The 23,636-nt window shown below is 38.9% G+C and overlaps 1 long non-coding RNA gene across 1 annotated transcript in view; it reads right to left on the bottom strand.

Moving 5' to 3' along the window:
- Window positions 1–23,117, bottom strand: part of LOC122799270 — a 72,299-nt gene extending 49,182 nt beyond the window's left edge. The window contains exon 1 of the long non-coding RNA XR_006364448.1: window positions 22,852–23,117. This is a non-coding gene — a long non-coding RNA (uncharacterized LOC122799270). The remainder of the gene's footprint in view (window positions 1–22,851) is intronic.
- Window positions 23,118–23,636: the final 519 nt, after the last annotated feature.

Genomic DNA, 23,636 nt, shown 5'->3' with positions numbered 1-23,636 from the left:
GTGTAAACTACTGCATACATACTTAAGATGAGCACCCACGTGTAAAAACTAAATTAGTGAGTTTACTAAGCAAGCACAGAATTGTGGCCTTGCACAAATACCAAAAGACTTCACAGTCAGATGTTGGACGCACCTAGTCACAGCTGTGCAAGTATGCAGACAAGTCCATTGTAACAGCAATATTAATATGAAGGTGCCCATTAAGGGACCCATTTTTCTACAATACAGGAGGAAGAGGTGAGAGGGATAAGAAAGGGTAGACAAAACAAGAAGGTTAACAAAATACAGACAGGTGTATAACCACACAATACCAAGGACTCAAAAGGGAAGGGGAAAAACAGAAAATGGACATCTCTGGTGGTGGGACAGGATGAGAGACAATGCACAAGGAGGGATTATGACAAGTTGGATACACAGGTGAGGATAGGGCAGGAGCATGGAGATGGGCACAAGTCATCTGACTCCTGCCCATGGATGTGATGGTGGAGAGCCCCAGAGGTTCACAGGTACTTACTAAGCCACCGATTCAGGAACTTCAGAAGCCTAGATATACACCCCATTATGTTTTTAAGCATACATATATTTTAAGTACAAATAAGAGATGAGCAGAACATTTACACTTTGTCCCCAACCATCTGAGATAAGAGTGTGCAGTAAGCTAGTGGTGAAGTTATGGGTAGCCATGCACTTATCCAGATTAAGTCTGAATACTGTAAGAAGTTCTTTGGAACAGTCTTCTCACCACAAAAAGCAAATATCTGGTATTCTCTATGATGCATACCTATCGCTCTAACATGTTCCATCTATGCTGCAAAAAAGATGTAAATCTTGGGCAGGTGTTTATGTCCCCAATGGACTTGTGAATGTGCAGTAGGTCTTACAGGATAGATCTGTTGAGGCTTTGTATGCAAGGTAGAGATCAACCCTTAGTAGCTTATATGGCACTGAAGAGGGCCAAGGCTTTGAGGCAGTCTGCACAGTATTTCAGTATGATAGTTACTTGCTGGATATTACACATCTGTCGTTCAGTTTTACACCATGGTTTTGACACCAGCAATTGGTTTGGGAAATGCCCCTCTTGCTCTCCTTTAGAGAGTTTATAATCTTCAAATTTGGTCAGCCATAAACTGTAAAGAGAGACCTCCAAGTAGTAAACACCAAAATAAAAACTGCCCAATGACTTAACCCTGGGGTATACTGCAAGGGACAGGCAGAACAGCCCACCATAAATTCATTTGGCTCCATTTGTGAGCCAGTTTACTATCAAAGGATTACATATGGATTAACATTTAGCCGGAATAATTTTTCCATGATGTTAAGGAAGTGTTATCTCTGACAGTTTGGTGCCCATGGTCTGCCAGTTCACATAGTCTTGAACTCTCTGCAAGAGGTGCCGATATGCCCCCCCAGCATCCTCGCCACTATGACATCTGCCACTGACTGCTGCTGGTGCTGTTCAGGCAGTGGTGCAAATCCTAGGCTACCCACTGGATAAGATCCTCCACTTCTCCCACATAAGGCTAGGATGGGATGAGCATTCTCATACTGTAGCAGAGAAAGGCTGCAGTACAGGTGCCCTAGGCTGTTCCAGGCTTGCAGAAAGAGACAAAAATTAAAGAAAAACATTTAACTATAAAATGTAAATAATATAATACAAAAATTGAATGCTGAGGAATGAAAGGGCAGCCAACTGTAAACAGAGTGTAAACATGCAGCCAAAGAACTCAGAAACCAACACAAGAGGCTCACGTAGTGTAATGAAGCAATTCCAACACAGAGTAGCAAATCCCATAAACACAATCTATCGAAATATAAATGCTGGTAATACACAGTTTTAGGATCAAATAACTTTAGATATAAACCCCTAGATACTGCTCCAGTGCTTGTGCAGTAGTGAAACAAGACTACAAAGCACCGGTGTTACATGTAAAACGAACTTTATTCCAAGTATAAACAACTGGTTAACTGCATTTGTCTCCTCACGACTTCATCAGAACCAGTAAATGCTAAAAATCACCATCAGTGTGAAGCTTGTGCAAACTTAAAGTACACTTGCCATGTTCTCCAAGTGATCAAAGTGATATTACAATCCTTTTTCAAATTATATGATATATTCAAATAATTCCTTGCCATTACTTCCAACTTCTGAGACCAATAAGAGCTTTCGACATCTGGAAAATAAGAAAATTTAGTACTTTAAACCTAGACTTGATTTTATGTCTATGGTATGTTAAAAACTAATTAATAACTCTTTTTCTGAAGTGCATCTTGGTCAGATTTCACAATTTCTTTAAAGGCATCTAGATTTTTTACCAGTTATGTGCTCATGAAAGCAGAAGTTAAAGTTGTCAAAGAACTCACAAAGTTTCCAGATCAGACTTATGTCACTGACAGCAGCAGTTTCGTCAAGGCTGCCTCTTAAGCACATCAATAACTGTACCAGTTCACTGGTAAAGTCTATAAAAAATGCCCTCCTTAGACTAGGCTTAGGATTGTATTGCTGAATTAAAGTACACAATAACCATGTGTTAAGAAAATACAACACTGGTGGATGGAGAGCACAAAGGTATTGGGCTCGTCAGTATGACAGCCAAAAATACTGCCATCCCTAGTGGATTTGCTCCCCACCACTTAGTTATACATCATGTCTAGCATTACCAGTCAAATTCTGGGTAGTCCCCTCGTCCCGCCCCCTCAAAAAAATATAGGACATTCTGCTTCCATAATCTTTCAAGTACTTTTATTCCAGGATAAGAGGTGAAAGCTACTGGGTAGGAAGCATGCTAAAAAAAAATCCAGTGTATTTTGCAGCACATCATCTCTGTCGACTCCTAACTTTTATCTGGTTTGAAAACCCAATGTTACAAGCGGTCACAAGTAACAGAAATAGATATGGCACAATCTCCCTCTGAAAAACACTAAATGGTAAAACACAGATCTAAAAGTTAAGTTTGCTCCCCAAAACTAAACAACTTGAGAAGCTAGATGTTGCAGAAAGATGAAACATTTTTAATAAAATTAAAATTTTGGAATGTAGAAGACTGAACTGCAGTGATGAAATGAAGCCATAATACTTGATCTTTGAATAGACTGCTCTAACTGCAGGAACTGCTGTAACCTATATTTCAGCTATCAGGACCATTACAAAACATAAACTGCTTCAATCCATCATCTTATAAAGCCACATCTTTCCAGATCTCAAGATCTGGACCAAACAAAACCTGTATTATGACAGTAGAACAAAAAAATAAGACAGACAGTTGTTGCAGCCACAACTCTAAAAAGGCACACAGCTTGCATTTTAAGTATCCATAACCTTCTGATATACAGGTCCGGGCACGGGAAATGCTACAAAGAAGCCCTCTGCTTAGAGCACCTGGTTTGATGTTCTAAGGAAGTGTACCAGTTATCACCGCGTTTCTAGATTTAGGGCTTCTCAAAATCTAGATATCTCAACTGCACTACTCTACCAAGTTAGAGATGACCGGGATGTGGCCAAACAGATGTCATTTAAGGAAGCATTTCTAAAGAATGCTAATGCAGGGGACAGTTATGGCAAATTGTACCTCTCAAGCAGATCCTAACATTTTACTGTAATTAGGAAAGAACTACAATACAACTCTAAAAACATTTAGACAGTGCCTGTTTGGGCATCTTCCTCCCACAACCAGAAACAAGCTGGTACAACTGCAAATTCTCAACACGGTAACATTTATAAGTAAAATAAGGAGGTAATCTTGAGATTACATACTGACAGCCTAGTGACTTTTGCAGAAAGTACAAAACTGTATATGGTTCAATTTTTTTTTTTTTTTTACAATGAAAGGCATGTATGAGTGCACAGCAAACACACGGTTTTACTGGATACTGTACAACAGAGCACAGCAAATAAGCAACTTTCGCTATATAGTGCGACTACATTTAAAACTTGACTCAGTTACTTTAACATTATTAGGAAGTAAATGGAACAGAGGAATGGATCCAGGCAGGCACGCAGGAGTTGGGAGTGACCAAGTGAGACAGGAGAGCAGATGAAGCCATTTTGCAAATCCGGGGGGGGGGGGGGGGGGTAGTCCAGTATGCTGCAATGCCAGTTTTCCATGAAACAAAAAGGAATGCAAAAAAAATAAATAAAACATACAGCACATGGATCATGGGCATTCACTTCACTCTGCCAAAATGAATAAAGCAATAATTGCTCAAGTAGGGTTGTAGATTTCTAGGGTTGGCATGTGCAAAGCATGCATAGTAATACAGGTCCTTATACTAGACAGCGCCCAACATCAACTATTGGGGGGGGGGGTTTGAGAAGAGTAACTCCCTCCCCCACTGGAACAAAGTTCATTTTCAGTATAGGCCCAAAGGGAAAAGCCATTTACAATATACAATACTAAATCATGGTTATATATACATAAGCAACTTGTTGCAAGCAATGAAGTGCTACTACACACATACTGGTTACAGACAGTTCTACACAGGTGTAATTAGTTGTGAGGGGGCAGCTAAGAATGGCAAGAAGCGGGGTTGGGGTTACCATAAGCAGTCCACTTATAGTACATTCTTTGGTACTATACCAGCACGGAGTTATCTGTGATCAAAACATATTTAGTATTTTGGGCTATAGGGATATCAGTGGCAGGTGAACTTCCATAATTAAGAGAAGGTGACAGTTCAGAAGCAAGTGTTGCTGCTACACTGGTATATCAAGTGAAACTTTTGAAGAACCTTCTCCTGGGTTTTCAACAAATATCTTTTTTCCTTACATATTCTTCTATCTAGTGTCTTGACCACAAAGATCTTAGTCGTACACTCCTTTTTAAATGTGAAACACTAAACTTTTTTTTCCATTCAACATGAAAGTAGGCTAATAGCACAGGTACTCTAAAAGCAAGTGGGGTAGATGGAAAGGTGTGGCATGCAACCACTCATACTTGGAGAGGGGGAAACAAAAAAGGGCCATGAATCCTCAAGCCAGTGATGGTAGCCCTTAGGACATACATGAGAGGAGTGCACATGCATCTCAGGAAGAGGATCAAGCAGGGAATTGCATGCTCAAGGCAGCCACCAGAGACAGGACAAGAAAAAGGCCATGGGCTTGACATTCCAAAGGCAGATCAATGGTAGATCAATTGTACCCTTGGCCCCGTGCCAGGTTTCACACCATGGACCCCCCCCCCATGCACACTGACCATGCATGCTGTTTTGAGTTTATTTTCTAGTGGTTCATAGGCTGGTACTAGGCTAACGGCCCTAGGGCCGATACAAGCCTAGCCATAACGATTCCCTGGATATTTCTTCCCACAATATTTACTTCCCTGGACCCCCTGTCTAGCAGGGCGACTGACAGAAATTCCTATCTCCCATCCAATCTTCAAGGTTCCTTCTGAAGAGGGCCAAGGAGACGCTCTGCTTGACATGTATGGGCAGTCTATTCCAGAGTATGGGTAGTCTCTGGGTCTGGAACCCATCCCTCCAGCATGTTTTGTTCATTGTGATGGCAAGGTTTAGATCCCTGGAGCGTGTGGCTCTGAGGGATTGGGATTTCTTTAAGTGGAGCATGTCCAACAGCTCAGGGTTTGACATGGCCTTGTATGTTAAGCATAGATTGCCTCCGAGTAGCTGATATGCCACAGAGTATAGCTGGAGTGTTTTTTTTTTTTTTTTTTTTTTTTTAAGATGGTCAGTATAGGGCATCTGCTTTAGGCCTGTGATTCTTTTAGTGAGGTACTTCTGTGGCCTTTCCAGTTGCAGAGGTCTTGTGAGGTACATACCAAACAGGGTACTGTACTCTATAATGGGTCTAATGAGGTGTAAATTTGTTTAATGATGTTTCTTAGCTCCGTGGAGCAGAGGGATGGGGCCCTGACTGTGAACCAGGCATCCAGGGTTTGGTTAGTAGAACCAACTCTGGAGAAGAATGAAGGGGCACATAGTGGGATGGGTGGACTGCAATTCCTCAGGGAGCAACCAGAAGTGCAATTTCTTTGGGGGAGACCAGTGAAACTATTTCCTGAACTTTAGGAAGGGGGTGGGGGTTAATGGCTGGCAACACTCCCTACAGAACTTGAGGACAATCACTGTAGACAGTCCATTACATCTCCCATCTCCTTCTTCAACTGCTTAATGGGCACAAGGCAACAGAGGTAAAAAATAAATAAATAAAATAAAAGTCCTCAAAACCAACCACTGGCAGTATGAATGAGGGCCCCTCCCAGTCCATTTTTCTCCTAGTGTTGCTGAATGAATGGAGTACGGTTGGGAAACAGGATGATACACAGCTGCAAAAAAAAAAAAAAAAAAAAAAAAAAAACACACACACACAACACACACTTAATTTTAAAAATTTGAGCAGTTGAACATTTTCCAACGATAAGTGAAACAAAAACATTGCTCATTTGAAATTTTCAGCCACGGGACCACTCAATGTCCATACCAATCAATCACAGCCACTTAACTCTGTAATCCTCAGATTGTGATTAAAAAATGGCTACAAAAAAGTATTTAGACACTCACTTTACACAAATGAGCAGAATCCTTCAAAGCTAGACTAGACTAAAGACTGTTTACCTTCATCACAACAGAAGGTAAAGTCACTCATCCTCAAACACCATGTCCAACATTTACAGCTCATTATTGACTTAATACACTCAAGACAGAGTGGTAAAAATAAGCAACTATGAATAAAACAATATTTTGACTTTCACACAAAAGCGCAGTAGTGTGTTTCAATGCACTTCACACTAGTCCTATAAAGAGATTGAAAGTAACTTGCCCTTCCAAGTTTAAGCACAGACTACCCACATCCTCAGCAGTTACAGCCATTTTTGGCTGCGTACACCTCATCTGATTTGCTATTAAATTCCTCAACCTCTTACCACAAACAGAGACAAAAGCCTAAAATCTGGGACAGATTTTTAAAAGTATTGGTCTTATATGATTAGTTTTAGAACAGCTTTTGCTTCAGGAGTACATTTTCAGAAGGTATCAAGCCAAATTCACACGGTTATTTAGTGACTACAATCTAAAGACTGAACAGAAAACCACAAACTTTGAGACCAAAAAAGGAGGAAAGCATCAGGGACATTTTCAAATTTGCTTGCTTAATGCTCTCTGGCTCTATTCATACAAACAAAAAAAAGCTGCTGGTTAGGCAATGCACAGCACTTCCATATCCTAGCTTTTTATTAACTGCTCATATACAACTGCTTGCCAGGACTGAAAGAGTCTAACAAATTTAATCAAATCAGTTATACTATGCTACTGATTTCACATCATCATTTCCTGAACCATGGGAAAGGACAGAAAGTGAGAGCTGCTTCAACAGATTTACTTTGGGCCATGGCCATTATTTTTTTTTTTTTTAAATAAAAGATACATTTCCTTATTTTAAAAAGGAATTAAGCACCTCTCAGTGAAAACAATTTGATCAATGCTGCTTATGTGCAAAGGCAGGCTTGAGTGTGTAGATGTAAACATTCATGGTCTATAATTTGAGCTTTTCCTAACAGACATGTCAACAGTGCTGATCATAAAGCTTTTTAAAATGAAATTATTTCACTGCAGATATTGGATGGCTGACCATATGCCCCTCTAGAGATGTGGGCCACAAATTGTTGCCCAAACTGGCAACATCTGTCACTACCAAAGATGGTACAGTAAACTGGAACTCTAGCAACCAGCACTCTCAAGCAACCTGCAAAAAAACACAGTACAATTTTCATGTTGTTGTGTCTTTTGGCTTTTCCCGGTTAGGGGTCGCCACAGCGGAACTCCGGTCCGCTAATGATTGGCAGTTGATTTTTACGTGCCGAGTTGCCAGCCCTAACGCACAACCTTCAACGAAGGTACGCCCATTCACGCATGTCTCCACGTAGAAGACGCTCTAGCTGAGAGTCGAACCGGGTCAGCGCCTGTGAGGCGACAACGCTACCGCAGCACCACCACCGCGGAATTTTTTCATGTGTTGCACTTTTTCCCTCTGCAGAAACGTTCCTTACATTTTACACTTTTAAAAGGGAAGATTGGAATACATTCCCTCTCTCCCTAACCTGAGAACAAGTCAAACCAAACCAAACCAAACAAATAGTAAAGGGTACAGTATTAGTCAGGCCTGTCTTTAATAGTAACTTTCAAGCAACCAGAAACTACAGTTATCCAGCATCTATCAATCCCCACGGGTGCCAGTTAACAGAGAGTTGACTGTACTCCATGGGATCAAAAGCAACTGTGTAAATGCATCCTTTGAGGGTATAAGAAGCCCATTAAATCAGGTGCTCGTGTCAGCCTCTTGGCCAGGTAAGGAGCAAAACATATCACTGTTACAGTTTGTGCATTGGGTGGTGGTCCTTCAGTTTTCAATTTCTCTTCTGTCAAGCCTTCAGCACAATACCAGCATATCATCTTCTTTTCCCTCACTTATGCAAGACATACAGTGGATATAAAAAGTTTACACACCCGTGTTAAAATGCCAGGATTTTGTGATACAACACGAGACCACAATAAATAATTTCAATACTTTTTCCACCTTTAAAGGTGACTTGTAAGCTGTACAATTCAATTTGTGTGCACACCCTTAAGCTAATAAAGCACCTTTTGATTTAATTACAGCATTCAGTCTTCTTGGGTAGGAGTCTATCAGCATGGCACATCTTGACTTTGCAATATTTGCCCACTCTTCCTTGCAAAAGCACTCAAAATCGGTCAGATTGCGAGGGCATCTCTTGTGCACAGCCCTCTTCAGGTCACCCCACAGATTTTCTATTGTATTTAGGTCTGGGCTCTAGCTGGCCCATTTCAAAACTTCTAGTGAAGCCATTTTTTTGTTGATTTGGATGTATGCTTGGGGTCCTTACTGTGCTGAAATGTGAAATTCCTCTTCATCTTTCTAGCAGACACCTGAAGGTTTTGGGCCAAAAGAGACTGGTATTTTGGAACTGTTCATAATTCCCTCCACCTTGACTAAAGCCCCAGTTCCAACTGAAGAAAGGCAACCCCAAAGCATGATACTGCCACCACCATGCTTTACCTTGGGGATGGTGTTGTTTTGGTGATGCAAAGTGTTGTTTTTGCGCCAAAAGCACTTTTTGGATGGCCAAAAAGTTCAACCTTGGTCTAGGAGCAGAACACATTTTGCCACGTGCTTTTGGGAGACTATGTATTTATGTTTTGCAAATTTTAGCCAGTCCTGGATATTCTTCTATACAAGCAAAGGCTTCCATCTTGCAACCCTACCCCATAGCCCAGTGTTGCTGTAGGTGTCTTGGCAGCCTCCACGACCAGTTTTCATCTAGTCTTTTCATAAATTTTGGAGGGACATCCAGTTCTTTGCAACATCTCTGTTCCCATATTTTCTCCACTTTTTGATGACTGCCTTCAGTGTGTTCCATGGTATACCCAATGCTGTGGAAATTTTTTTTGTACCCTTCGCCTGACCAATACCTTTCAACAATGAGATCCTTTTGATGCTTTGTAAGCTCTCTGCGAACCATGGCTTTTGCTGTAGCAGGCAACCGAGTAAACGTCAGGAAAATCCTACTAGGACAGCTGAACTTTATTTGGGGTTAATCAGAGTCTCTTTAATTGATGGCAGGTATGTACCCAAGAAGACTGAATGCCGTAATTAAATCAAAGGGTGCTTCAACAAATTATTAGTCTAAGGGTGTGCACACTTAAGCAACCAGCGTATTGTAAGTTTTTTATTTTTTTATATCCCCCCCCCCAACAGATTTGTTTTTCAATTGAATTGTACAGGTTATAGGTCACATTAAAGGTGGGAAACGTTTGGAAATGATTTACTGTGGTCTCGTGTTATATCACAAAAACCTGGCATTTTAAACAGGGTCGTGTAAACTTTTTATATCCATTGTATTAAAGGGGATACTATTCTAGCGGACTGGCCAAAGCAATTCAGGAGCTTCACCAGAGACACATCTAGACCTCACAAAAAGCATTAAACACCATACCACACTCAGGTGAATGATACTTAGCAAAATGCTGATCCCCATGTAACTCCTTGGATAGCAAAATGGCTCACAAATAGAATCCAGGAAATTAGGGCGGACTGCTCTATTTCTTGCAAAAAGACCCACCACTTGTGTAGTACCCCAAGGGTATTTTAATTGGAATATGACAACGAAAGCTTCACCCATGGGTGACTTGTTTTTGCCGCACCTTATATTACATTTTGTTGAAACAGCGTTTTGAATGTTTTGTTTAGCTTGAGTAGTATATGGCATATTCCTTTGCCACTGTTAGCATGGAGTCCATTGGTTGGAAAAGCTATCTTTGGAATTTCACTGGTTGCTTGATATACTAAAGTACAAAAACGGGATCTTTAGACCATTACAAATTTATTTTCATTCTGTTCATGCTACGTACGCTTTGAATGATGACTAAGGCTACTTTTGATAAATACTAAGTGAAATGCACACATGATCCCATTGTAAAAATGATCCAAATAGGCTATATCTTGATCATAAACACACACTACTAAGAGTGGAGTAATTAGTCAAATTCAAGTAGATCTCAATTGGTGGCATTTACAAATATACATTTTTATTGGTTTATAATGTTCAAGTTTTATAATTGGTCTTCCCTTGAGCTTCGGGGCTCATGATTGGCTAGAATATGATTTTTATTTTACCACTTAAGAGTTTTGAAAAGTAAAATGTGGTGCTTGATTATATAAAAAGTATATTTTATGATTCATAGTATGTTTAAATACCATGAGAAACTATATATAGCATACATGAATGTAGGAAAATGTTACGCCTTATGGATGAATATGCTATTCTGTCATGGTTGGTCGATCTTTACGCTTCATTAACATATTACATTTTATTGGCCAAATATTTTGGCGCTTTGATTGTGAATTTTTAGATGTATATTAATTACACACACACACACACACACACACACACACACACACACACACACACACACACACACACACACACACACACACACACACTGCATTATCTGTCTGTGAATTAAACGTGAAGTTGGGTTTAGAGAGTCTTTGCCCTCTTTGGCTACAACAACCACCAGTTTTCATCCAATATGATGTTACTGCGCCTCTGTTTAAAAATATTGTTCAACAAAACCTTTAAAGCTTACTTGTTTTTCCATCTTCACCACAGGAATATACTCTTCATGGAGCCTTCCCTGCTGATTGGATTTATTTCTCATCTCCCTCTTGGCTATTAATTCTACAGTCTCCCACCTTCCTCTAAACTTGGTAAGTTAGGCTTTCCATAAATATTAAATGTGTGCATCTTTCTTCGTTTCCCCATCAATTTGCTACATAGGAAACTTTAGAGGGATTAGATATTTACAGATTTTCATAAAGGGTGTTGGATTACTTTTCTAATAATAGGCTACAAGTTTTCCTATTTTGTGTTGCTTAAATTGCTATGTTAACAGTTTGTGTTCTGCAGTAATCAAAAAAATGCACAACAGCAACCTTTTTAGAATCGTGCATATTATCCAAATACTCCTTTATTTTACTTTTGGCACAAAGTACTCATTTTTTGTACTGTACAACTCCCCCTTGTCTGCAATACCTTAACCATCGACAAATACATTTACCCTTCTCTTTTCTACATCATTTTTAAACCCAATTTTCATTTTATCCCACTCATCATCAGCTATCTTTTCTGAAGAAATCTGTGCATTACCCTGATAACTCAAACTGGTTTGTACTACCCATTCTGTAAATCCCTTCTTAATGGACAATTGAGGAGCAACTTTTCTCGATTTCCCTGCATCTTTATCTTTGTCTACTGGCACATGGTCTGAAATAGCTACTGGATGCATTTTAAAGCTTGCAATTACATACCCTTGCTTTTGTGAAAACTTCTATCCAGTCTAACCTAGTTATTGTACGTTGGGGAATACATAAGGTCTGTCTGGGTTTCTGCAAGTAGTTTCACTTATTCCATTTCTATCATAATACTTTAGAGCCTTTGGTACATGTTCACTGCTGACTATCAGTTGCCAGCCCCCACCCAAGAATATTATTTCCTGATGAAAGCTAATCATTTCTCTCATAACGTTAAAGTTTTTTTCTTAGTTTTAGGCGATACAAACACACAGTAATGCAATCCTACTCCCCTAGCAATAACCCCCTATTAACCATAAATCTACCACTGTCTTGCTCCTCCATCTTTACTGGTGCCCCTCTCACAAATCATAATCATCCCCCCTTTCCTTTGTCCCTATACTCAAAAGACTTCCGTTATTCAGCAAAGTTCATATGCTTACGTGCATCCTCTGTAACATTCCAAGCCTTTTGTTTCAAAAGTGGAGGGTACAAAACAGCAATTATATTTTTGCCCATACCTGTAAAGTCATTCACATTCCATGATACGATTTGATAAGGCAGTCATGGTCATGACACATTTCACAAAAATTCTACAACAAAAACTATTTTTTTTTTTAAACATATGCCCAGACAACTGGGTACAGCAACTTGAACCTCACACCTGTCTTGACATCCTCTGATTGCAGGGAAAATTTACAGTGAATATTTCATCATTTGAAATTGAATGACATCTTTTATTCTTCTACCACAATTTTATCAGGAGCAGTTTCTTCTGTGGATACAACTGCACGTTTACTCCTACAGATTTTTTGTTTCTCTCTCAAGAGGAAGTTTGGGCATACACATGGCAAACCCTTTCAAAGTAACACATAAGCAACTGTATTCTACCTGCAGGATTTATTTCCATTAAAAAAAATATATATATATCACTTCATTCTCCTCCACCCAATTTCTCTGATACAGCAGAAAATCTTAGGTTTTGTGTGTTCAGTTTTCTAGCTCTATCTTGTTCTTGAGAAGCCTCATCTTCAGCCAGTCCTGCCTTCATTTTAGTCTATGGTTTCTGTAGTTCCGTCAGCTCATCTAAATAGCTATTCAAAGCATCTTCTATTACTTCCTGTCTTTTTGTCATTTAATTTAGGTATTTCTCTCACTGATTTTAAACACCTCTGAATGCATTTTCTCTCCACTAAATTAGTGGAGACTACTAAGCTGAAACCTGAACGGTCTTTTGCTGAACTGCTGCAAGCCCCCCCCCCCCCATCTTCATTTTTAAGTTGATTTTCTTCAGGAAGTTTTCTTTGCGGTCATCCAGGCAGTGTAATGACTAACCACTGATTGGCAGTTTTCCAAAGACTTAAGAGTTCTCCCAGTGTGAAAACAAGCCTGCAATTCTTTTTGTAGCAATCTTGGAAGTCCCTTTTGAAGGGCCCATTTTTTTTTTAAGCTCTTCAGTTTCCACATCTCCACACAGTACACACACAAGTCATGGAAGAGCGCACCTGCATTGCTTCTGAACAATGGGGGCATTACAACTAACCCTGAAAATGATCATCCCATTAGCCTTGGATGATCAGGTCCCTGACGATAACCAACTTATTTGGTGATGGTGACAAGGATGCTAGGAAATTCACCTCAGAGAAGCTTAAGAGGCAAATCTTGGCATCGGCAGAAAATACACAAATCGGTAATCTTATTACATTGTCCTTTTAAATTACCAAAAGTACACCCTCTAGACAGAGTCAGAGTCCCCTGCATTCTTCCATCATTACACCAGTCATTAAAACAAAACACTTCTAGGTGTATGCATCACTTCAAACAAATAACCCAACTTCAATGTTCTGTTTACTGCCTTGGACCTTATACAAGACCTTCTCTGGTCAGCTACCAGGAAGACAAAGTTCTAAAAGACCAAAGTGCAACTTAGTCTTAAAACATGTTAGACTCTAAAGCTTGCTCAATTTCAGTAAGCAGCATATTCCATCTTCAGAAAGTCCTTCCCTGAAGTAATTTCCACCCTAATTTTTTTGTAATTCTTTCAAGATCAGGCAGGACATGATTATTCCTGGTATCTCATGTCATATAAAGGTGATATAATTTCATCCTTTAACTTTTATATACCCAAAGTTGTTTTGGTTTATCATAACTTTATAAGAAATAAGTGTTCTTTATTCGTCTTATTGTAAATTTTTAAGCTCTTAATACCTCAACCTCTCACATAGCCCAGAACACGCAGCACCCACTCTGCTGGAAAGAACTGGCCAGTTAGGGGAAGAGAGAACAGTCACCAGGCAAGGTGTTGAGGGGATGGAATCAAAAAGGCTTGGCTCCCTTAGTTACCCAAACAAACTAAAACCCACTCGCTTTTCCCTATCCGACACAAAACGCTTGCCTAGAGATCAGTCTTGCTTTCTGGACTGTGAAAGACCCTGCCTTCCCAAGTCTCCACCTCAAAAACGTTGGCAATATTAAGAACACTATACAAGTCTTAAACTTGTATTGTAATATAATAAAGTCCACAAATAGAACTGTTTCATTACAAAAGAATTCCATACTTGGGGTGATCTTTCCTTGCATGTTAATATGGTGCAATATGTATGATGCAATACTTTGGCTTCTTTCAGGGCAAACCCGAAGTGGTGTTAACATTCCCAAGCTGGAGACAGTGGTCATAACTCATTACAGCTGAGCAGACTTCCAGGCATTTCTCAGTTACCTCCCACTGATGCCTCTAGGCATCAAATATTGCTTGTTCATATATGCATTAATAATTCCAAAACCATACTAGAAGATTTCATCTTAAAGAATACATGATAGCAAAACTGTATTGATTATTTGACCTCTGTCTAATGCAGCTAAAGAGATATCCAATATTATTTGTGTACTATTTCTGTATGGTAATAATTTTAATATTTCTGTAAATATCTCAACATTCAGGTAACACAGACAGACCTGCATAGCCTGACATGAAAGCTCACAGATGTATGAAGAAAATCCAGCTGACAGTATGTGCCTTGCTTGAATGGTTACCGAAACATTTATTTAACATTAAAAAATTAATATTCACTGCCTTTATTTTTGCTCATAAAATCCAGTTTAAAAGCATTGAACTGAATGAATACCACTACTGTAAAGATTAATTTACCTCGAATAGTTTGCCATTTACAGTTTTCTACAAACACTTAGGGTTCCAGAGATATGAATATCTGAACTGTAAAGGTGATGAACGTTTTTAAATGCTCAAGCCAAACCCACTAGGAGTTAAAAGTGCACACACACAAAAAGAGCTGTACTGCAAAAACAGGAAAACACATATACAGAGTGGAAGGGCATAAACACACCCTTATGCTTATGTGGATATACATGTTAACTGCCTGGGCAGAAATCCTCACTCTCACGATTTTGGCAAGGGCATAGCATAATGGTCTGCACAATAGCCTCCACGAGCTCTCAACCTCAATAAGAAACACTTGGGAACAAATAGGCTGGGAGCTTAGCATTTGTCAGGCATGATGCAAAAAAGCACATTGCAAAAACACAAGACTGCATGGTTTCACACATTTATTCACAGTATTAGTGTGGCCTTTATCAAGAAGGGAGATCAATCTACCTGCTGGATTTTCCTACATGCACAGTTAGGCTCTACAGGGCAACTCCACCTGCTTAGTACTAACATATTAACACCATTAGGTGTCTTTTTAAAATAACAAAAGTAGTAATTGATGACCCAAGAAAGTTTTATTGAGAAACTGGGAAAAAAGTAAAAGGAGGAGGAGGAGGACAGCCTCCTTGAAATTTATCACATGTATAAATCTACAATTGTGGGACTGCACACATCTGCTGACCTCACAAGACCCAAACGTAGTAAAAGTTCAGAAACAGGAGAAGAATAAATCAAAGAGGACTTCCCTGTTTAGTCTAGCAAAAGCATATTGGTGTCAAACCAGAAGTAGGTAAAAATCAGGCAGCAGCTGAATGTGCCAAAACAAAAAGAATACAAGGTGAAGGACCAGATGAGAAGGCAAGAAATGTGGAAAATGCACAAACATAGCTGCAAGTATAGAAAACATCTAGAAGAACCTCATGTTGATCAGGATCTAATGCAGGAATGGTTAAGGAGAGGCAAATTCAAAACAAGAGATCAAAAGTTAACATTGGCGGCCCAAGATAGTGGCCTACGTACACGCTGGTTTACAAAGTCCATTGAATATGTGGGAGAGAAACAGACAAATGAAGGTTTTGTAAAAAGAGAATTGGAAACAGCTGCACACCTTGTTGCTGGTTGTGACATATTAATGGCAGAAGGACTGTATACTGAAAGGCATAATAATGTGGCAAGACTGTTGCACTGAGGATTGTGCAAACATTATGGTACTGAAGTGGCTAAAAAAAATACCCACTGGAAACATGAACCACAAAGCATCACAGAAAATGATGAAGTCTACATCACATGGGATTACCCATTACCAACAGTAAATGCTACTTTTGTCTTCTTTTCATGGACCATTACATCCAGTTTTCTAGCATCTGGCTTTTGATTGAAAATCGCTACAATCAGTGACTACAGTGCCTAGCATACAGAGACGCACAAAGTCATAAAATATTACGATCTACAGGCAGAAACCAGAGCAATGTGGAAGAAAGATATCCAGACAGTTCCAATAGTAGTAGGAGCAATGGGTCTTATAAAAAAGAATCTACAATCATATTTAGATACGTTACCAGTAATGTAACCCCATACGAATTGCAAGAGGAGTCATTACTGGGCACATTGTGGGTGCTGAGAAGAGCACTTCTGGTTGACATCAAAGATGGAAACAATACTACTTTCTTGAACTTTAATTGTACATCGACTTGGGAATGGGGTCCGTTCCCATCACGGTATTAGAAACATACAAGGACTTGGAGAAATTAAAAAAGATTCCATTTATTTATTTACTGAGAATTCTGGTGGGAACATGGGATTCTATATGAATGAGAAGTGTACTAACTGGTTCTCCGAGACCAGCTGATGCATGGAACAGACTACCAAATTACATTAAGGCAAGTACTAGTTTAATTTTTTTAAAGAACAGCCTAGACACTTATCATGGTAACATGCAAGTATGTACATACTACTACTAGTAAATATGGTTACAGAACACTTCTCAACCTCTTACCACACAAAATTTGGACAAAGCCAAAAATAATGGGGGGGGGGGGGGGGGACAAAGGCCCAAAATATGTCAAATTTTAAATATTGCTCTTAAAAAATTAGACAGTTGCGAGAATAAAATATTTTTGCGTTACCATGCATTTTCTGAATTCAGTCCTCGCCAATTTGCCAGAAAACTCTTTTTTTTTTTTTTTGGCAGAACATTCCAAAAATATGAGGCAAAAATCTGGACTTCCTGTAAAAAAAAAAAATCTGTACAGTTGTGAGGTGTTCATAGTCATCTGGTATTCTCTACCTGATAGACCTTCACTCCACAATCACATGGCACTGAAACCCCCAATGGATATCAAGCACACCACATGTGCATGCCAAGTAGCTAGGATGTAGTTCAAGCGCACAGTTGCTGCCAAAGTAATAGAAAATTAAAAATAGGCTGTCAAAATCTAAACAAGGATTCAAAATAATCAATGGTACTAAAAAGAAAAAAAAATCTAAATTATAATGCACATTATATGTCCCATTTCAAAATGGAGTATTAACTATGGTCATCCCGACTACTGCTGCAGAGGTACAGAAAAATATCAGTGAGTATCTGTGATGTTAGAAAGTTAGACACACTGTAATAAGATGCATCCTACATTTTATTCACAAGTATTGTAGTAATCCAGTCTATACTGGGGGAACCTTTTTGGTTCTATAATAGAATAATTGAACTTCTTGTTACTAAACAAAATCCTTCAATGAACCTACACACTTAAGCAGTTAAGCAACATCTGGTGAACTACAAGTTTATATTACCCCACCTGCTTGAGAAATTAAGTTATGCAAGTGGTCTTTTTATAAACAGGACTTAGTGCCACTGGAAACAAATTAAGTTGCATTAAAAAGTAACTTGCAGTCCTTAACAGGTGCAGCTAATCACAAAATACCAAAGTCCTTTAGCTACTTTAAAAAGCTCTGTCTGCATCTCTAATGGGGTCGTTTGAATGTATTTGACTACTTGAAGTTAATGTTATCTTTTTAAAGTTACACAAAATGTGGGTTACGAAAATTTAAAAAAAACGATTAAAATAAAATAAAGCAATAGTGACAGTCCAGAGATTTGTGCTGGGGGGGGGGGCAAATAAAGTTTGTGGAAGAGGGGTTGCCAAGGTCCAATCGATAGATATTGTGTAAATTAAAATGCTTTTTCCAATATACTGTGTATACAGTGAAAGGAAATGAGCAAGACCAAACAACAGTTTTCAAAATAATATGCTTGCTTTGCAAAACAGTTATGTTCAGCTTAGATATTAATAACATATAGCTTGTGGGCAATACTGTAAATGCATCCTGTTATAGAAAAAAGGAAGTTGACTTTCTTGGCTTTCAGATGCAGAAATAAATAAATAATATGCAGACAGGTCAAGTGACGCAAAGACGATGGAGAGACTTTTGTGAAGTCTTCCGATATAGCGAGAACCAAAAAAGGGCATGAAATAGCGAGAACCAAAAAAGGGCATGAAATAACCATGGACTTTTTAATGACACAGACAGAAACCAGAAGTCACAAGGACATTAAAAATAACATTGGTTGAAAAAGAGTACATAAACTGGACAGTACATTTCATTCAGGGGTTACGTCTTGGACTAAGTGTGCCTTAGTCTATTCATCTGTCTAACTGTGCTATAATAGAATTGAAATAGCTCTGACAGAATTAACTGTTTGCCAAGAATTTGTTCTGAGACAAAGTATAACAGATACAGTAGTACAGAGTTTGTCTGGTCTACTTTTGGACATTTTCTTCAGTGACATTTCTTGAGAAAAGAAAGTGATACATTTCTTCAGTGGCGAGCCTTGGCCAGTGACTGTGACCATATATCTGTTACCAGCAGTTAATATTACAGAGGGATCCCAACTACTTGCGTTAGTTCAGACTGACAGTTTCAGTGCTTTAACAGAAACAGTTCCAGTATTTCATTGGTGGACCACAGAGCACCGCTGTGGAAGCTGCCCTGCTTCAGACCACCTACAATTCGCCTGTAGAGAAACACAGTCTTTTTCCAGATTAACTTCAGCCTGATCACCTGCTGGTCTTCTGCATAAATTACGGTACTTTCTTCACAGTTATAACATGGATGCAAGTACAGACAGTTAACTTTACAGTGCCCACATATTGTATATATAAATTTGCACGGTTTAAACCTTCTGTGTTAGACATGAAATGTAACTCTGAAATGTTTGATGTTCAGACATTAGATAACAGTTGTGTTTATAAATGTAAAAGTAACTTTCCTAACTTCTGTCTATTTTGTTACAGGAGTCTAGTAAGCCATACCATAAGATATATCCTATTCTGATAAATAATCTGTTTGATTCTAGCGTTGTTAGTTCTTCACATATACAACAGTTAAATGTACCTTCTGCAGTCACCTAAATCTCATACAGTACAAGCGTATGTAATTACTGTCAGTCATGTAACAGACTACATAAAAATGTTATTTATAGTAAATATTGCAAATGCACAAATATAAAAAGTTCTAACAGAGTGCAGTGTGCTATCAATATTATCCTTTTAGAGAAAAGGTTTTCACAGCTTTTCAAAATTTCCCTAGAGACAGTAGTAGGGGACAGTAATGCCATTTAGAGAAACAGACTTAGCATAGCATGCATACTTTACATAATGACATTTCTGGTTTAACCTAACAATCAGAGCCCAACATCTACTAAGGGCACAAACTACAGAGGTTAATCTGACAAGAAAGTTAGAAGCTCATCAAGGTTTACATTGGGCAGGGTTCAGCAGAAATGACAGTTATTTCTACTGCTGATATATCTCATCTCAATAGTCTGTTTATTACAGACTCTGCCTCAGTGGCAAGCCAAAAAAAATAAAAATTTTGTTTCAATATGTTGGCATTTAAACAATGGCTGACATACACTGTGTGGTTTATTTCAAATAATGCTTTACTTTTTTGCATTTACACATGCCAGTTTCAGTCAGAAGGGGAAAGGGGAATCAACAGTGTTGGCAAAACCCTAAAACATGCTCCAGTATGACAGTTATGAACCTTCATTCCCAAAATGATTTACAGGGAAAGTTTAGTATTGCCAAAATCAAAGCACATAAAAATATACAGAAAAGGCTACAGTAAATGCTTTGGCAAATGGCAAAGCAAGCAGTTAAAACAGGTGAGTGTCTAGACTCGCGTAACTGTTTGGCAGTCTAAATAGCATGACAGAAAAAAAACAAAATAATGTTTTAGTCAGGCAAGATGTTATGTTAAAGCAATTCTGTCAGACAGCTAATGACATTCTGCAAAATGCATATGCAGCTTTAAAATCAGTTTCTGCCTAACAGACAAAGACTCTGAGATTAAGCCAAAGTGCTAGACAGTTTTTAAAAAAGTATAGTCTTGCAGATGCACATAGCAAATGTACACAGTTTGTAGACTACATGGTGAAAGCAAGGGGATGAAATACATGGTCTGATGAAAAAGTACACAGTATTGCAGATGCACACAGAAAATATACAAAAACAGCTTGTAGACTACATGGTGAAAGGAAGGGAATGTACTACATGGTCTGATATAAAACAAACAGGGGGAACACGAGCAGCTTCTGCTCCACCAGGGTTAGACAGATACATGACCAAGTTCAGAAAAACAGGTGATATGTTTTACTTGTAAGAAAATAAGTCACATTACAATAAAAAAATAAAGCCAAACCAATCGCTCAGTACAAGCAAAAGCAGCACCCATAGCTCTTAACTGTCCAAATTTTTACAGAATATTCAGATTTTTGCCTCATACTCTGGAACTTTTCCTCAGATAATGTATGGTATTCTGGAAAATCATGGATGATTGAAAACACTTAAACTACAGACACTTAAAGTTTCAGACTTCATACTGTTCAAAAATGCACGCCAATGCAAAACCTGTTATTCTAGCAACTTTTCTAATTTACAAGAGCAATTTTTAAAATCTGTCCCCATTTTGGGCTTCTGTTTCCCCATTTTTTGGTTTTGTCCAGATTTCATGCACTAAGAAGTCAAGATGTATGGCAGCATGTTGTTGTGTCTTTCGGCTTTTCCCGGTTAAGGGTCGCCACAGCGGAACTCCGGTCCACTAATGATTGGCAGTTGATTTTTCATGAACGCCGAGGTGCCAGCTCGACGTTCAACCTTAAACGAAGGCACACCCATTACACGTCTTTCGAACGCCCACCCAACCACGGGGAGGACATGCAGACTCCACACAGAAGGCACTCCCCACACTCCAGCCGAGAATCGAACGGGAGAACCTCTTGCTGTGAGGCAACAACGCTACCGCTGCACCACCGCGGATGTATGGCAGCATCTATTAAATAATATTCCAATATTAACTTACAAGATTATATGGCAAGGCCTACCCACAAACCCATTACACTCAAGCAACAGGAAAAAAAAATACTTAATTCACGCGAAGGAATAAAAGTAAGACAGAAGATTTGATAAGCTAAGGTAACCACAAAAATATATTTCCGGTAATCCAGGCAAAGCATCCATGCTTGCCACTCACCTACATTACAATGTATGCAATACTTCAAGCAGAGTAATAATGAAGAAGACTACAAGGAAACTAACCAGAAACCAACTATTATTGGGACGACAGTATTGTTGTGGAAGATTTTAGTGAAGTAGAAAAATACATTTACCTTGTGTGGTCATTTGTAGAGATCTGGCTACTGTTGCAGTAAACTGCAGACGTGTTCAGTTTTAACAGACTGCACACATACCTCTCAACTGTCCCTGATTTTAACTCCAATGTCAGCACTGTCCCTCTTAATTCCTCCTAACACTAGTACCTTTTGGAGGAAAGGTGCTGAATTATACTTAATAAATAATGACAGTGATAGTTACAGATTTCCTTCAAGAATTGTATATGAATTCACATTCTCTTTTTTAAGGTCTCAAGTTAATAGAACTAATATTTTAAGTGTCCCCGTTTTTTTTATTTTTTTGGATTTGTCCCGATTGGTTGAGAGCTATACCGCACATTAATATCCATCTAAACTTAAGTAAATGCTACTTGTGTCATTCATTAAATGATACCAACCAAGCAATATCTCAGTTCAGCACGAGTATATCCCCATCAAGAGCATATTGTACATAATGAACTCCCGAAACAAATGGATCGCCAAACAATACTTGTTTCAAATGCAGTTTGGGTTGTCACAACTAGAAGTGATGAGTCCACCCGCCCTGTGATCATTTATCCTCAAAACGGCCCTCAACATAATTCAGTTTTCATGTTATTTGACATGAACAGATAACACAAACTTTCTCCACACTTCTTTCACATGCTTGCCCTTCTAAAACCAATTTGCCAACGTAAATACTTAAGTACTCCCTTCCGCATATGTGGTTGTCCACCATGCCATGTACACCCCACTATGGTCTCCAAAAAGTACATACAGTACTGAAGGCACGTAACAGAACACCACCCTCTATATAGTCATTACACAGTTTAAAACAATGATGGGAGAGCATATAACAGCAGGGCAAAAGATAAGAAGTTCTGTTCGACATTAACTGAAGCAAAAAAAAAAAAAAACACAACAGCAACAACAAAGGGCGTCTGAAGTCAGGTATACTACCAAGACATAGGTCAGTATTAGCCCAGAACTGATGATACAATAACAAAATATAAACAACACGCAGCTGAAAAAAAATAAAATACGCCTGCAATGTGTTGTATTAAGGACTACTCTTTATTATATTGTTACAGATGTCAGAAGTGTCACTAAAGATGAACATGTAAGCAAACTACTAAAAGGCGGACTTCGCAGGTAATACACAGAAATCAAAGTGAACAGGCAATTTGTGACCACTTAACTATGGCTATTCCTACTTACCAGCAACCTGTTTTCCCCTGATCTATGTAACTCTTCCTAAAATTCTGCAACTTATCTGTTGGAACAAAACTTTATGACACCTGTACAGCTACTTCCAATTCTAACACTGCTGCGTTCCTTCCAAATAAAAACCTCTCCCGCTACCGTCTGCAACGTGGCCCCAAATCGTTTACACCGGTAAAACTAACATTACTGTAACGATTGATAGTATGCTCAACCAGTCAGACAGCAAACCAGCCACATAACCCAATTGGAAATGAAAGGGCGGAGCGTTGCAACACACGAGGTTGCATCATTTATTTGACTTTTGGAGTAGACGAGATTGCGTTTTGGAGGTTGTGAATTCCCAGTAGTCTTAGGGTATAAATGTCAGTTTATTCCAGATATCCACAGACTAGTTGTGTCTTTTGTATAATATAGAATGTTTCTAATGTAAGCTTTTACGTGGCATTTGGGAAGGGGGGGGAGCTGGTGTCGATATTCTACTTTACTGGCTTAACCTCGGTTTCGCGCAAGAGTGGGCATGGCTCAGAATGACGAAAGAACCTGCATATGAAATGAGGCATGATTGGCATGCCATTCATATTAGCCAGTGACATCATGCATACAATGAATCCGTTAACTATGGCTCTGATGGCGGAGAGCACTTAAAAGAAATGTAATGTGACATAATCACCTCGCAATTGCAGTTTTTTAGAAAAACAATAAAAACACGTTTACGTTTCAGAATCGGTTAAGTCCAAGTCATTAAAAAGGGGAACACAATATCACTCTGATGACATAAA

The sequence above is a fragment of the Protopterus annectens genome, chromosome 4.part0 (genome assembly GCF_019279795.1).
Source record: "Protopterus annectens isolate FY-2018-M chromosome 4.part0, PAN1.0, whole genome shotgun sequence".
Lineage (NCBI taxonomy): Eukaryota > Metazoa > Chordata > Ceratodontiformes > Protopteridae > Protopterus > Protopterus annectens.
The sequence above is the reverse complement of the archived record's forward strand: the minus strand, read 5'-3'. Positions and strand labels throughout refer to the sequence as shown.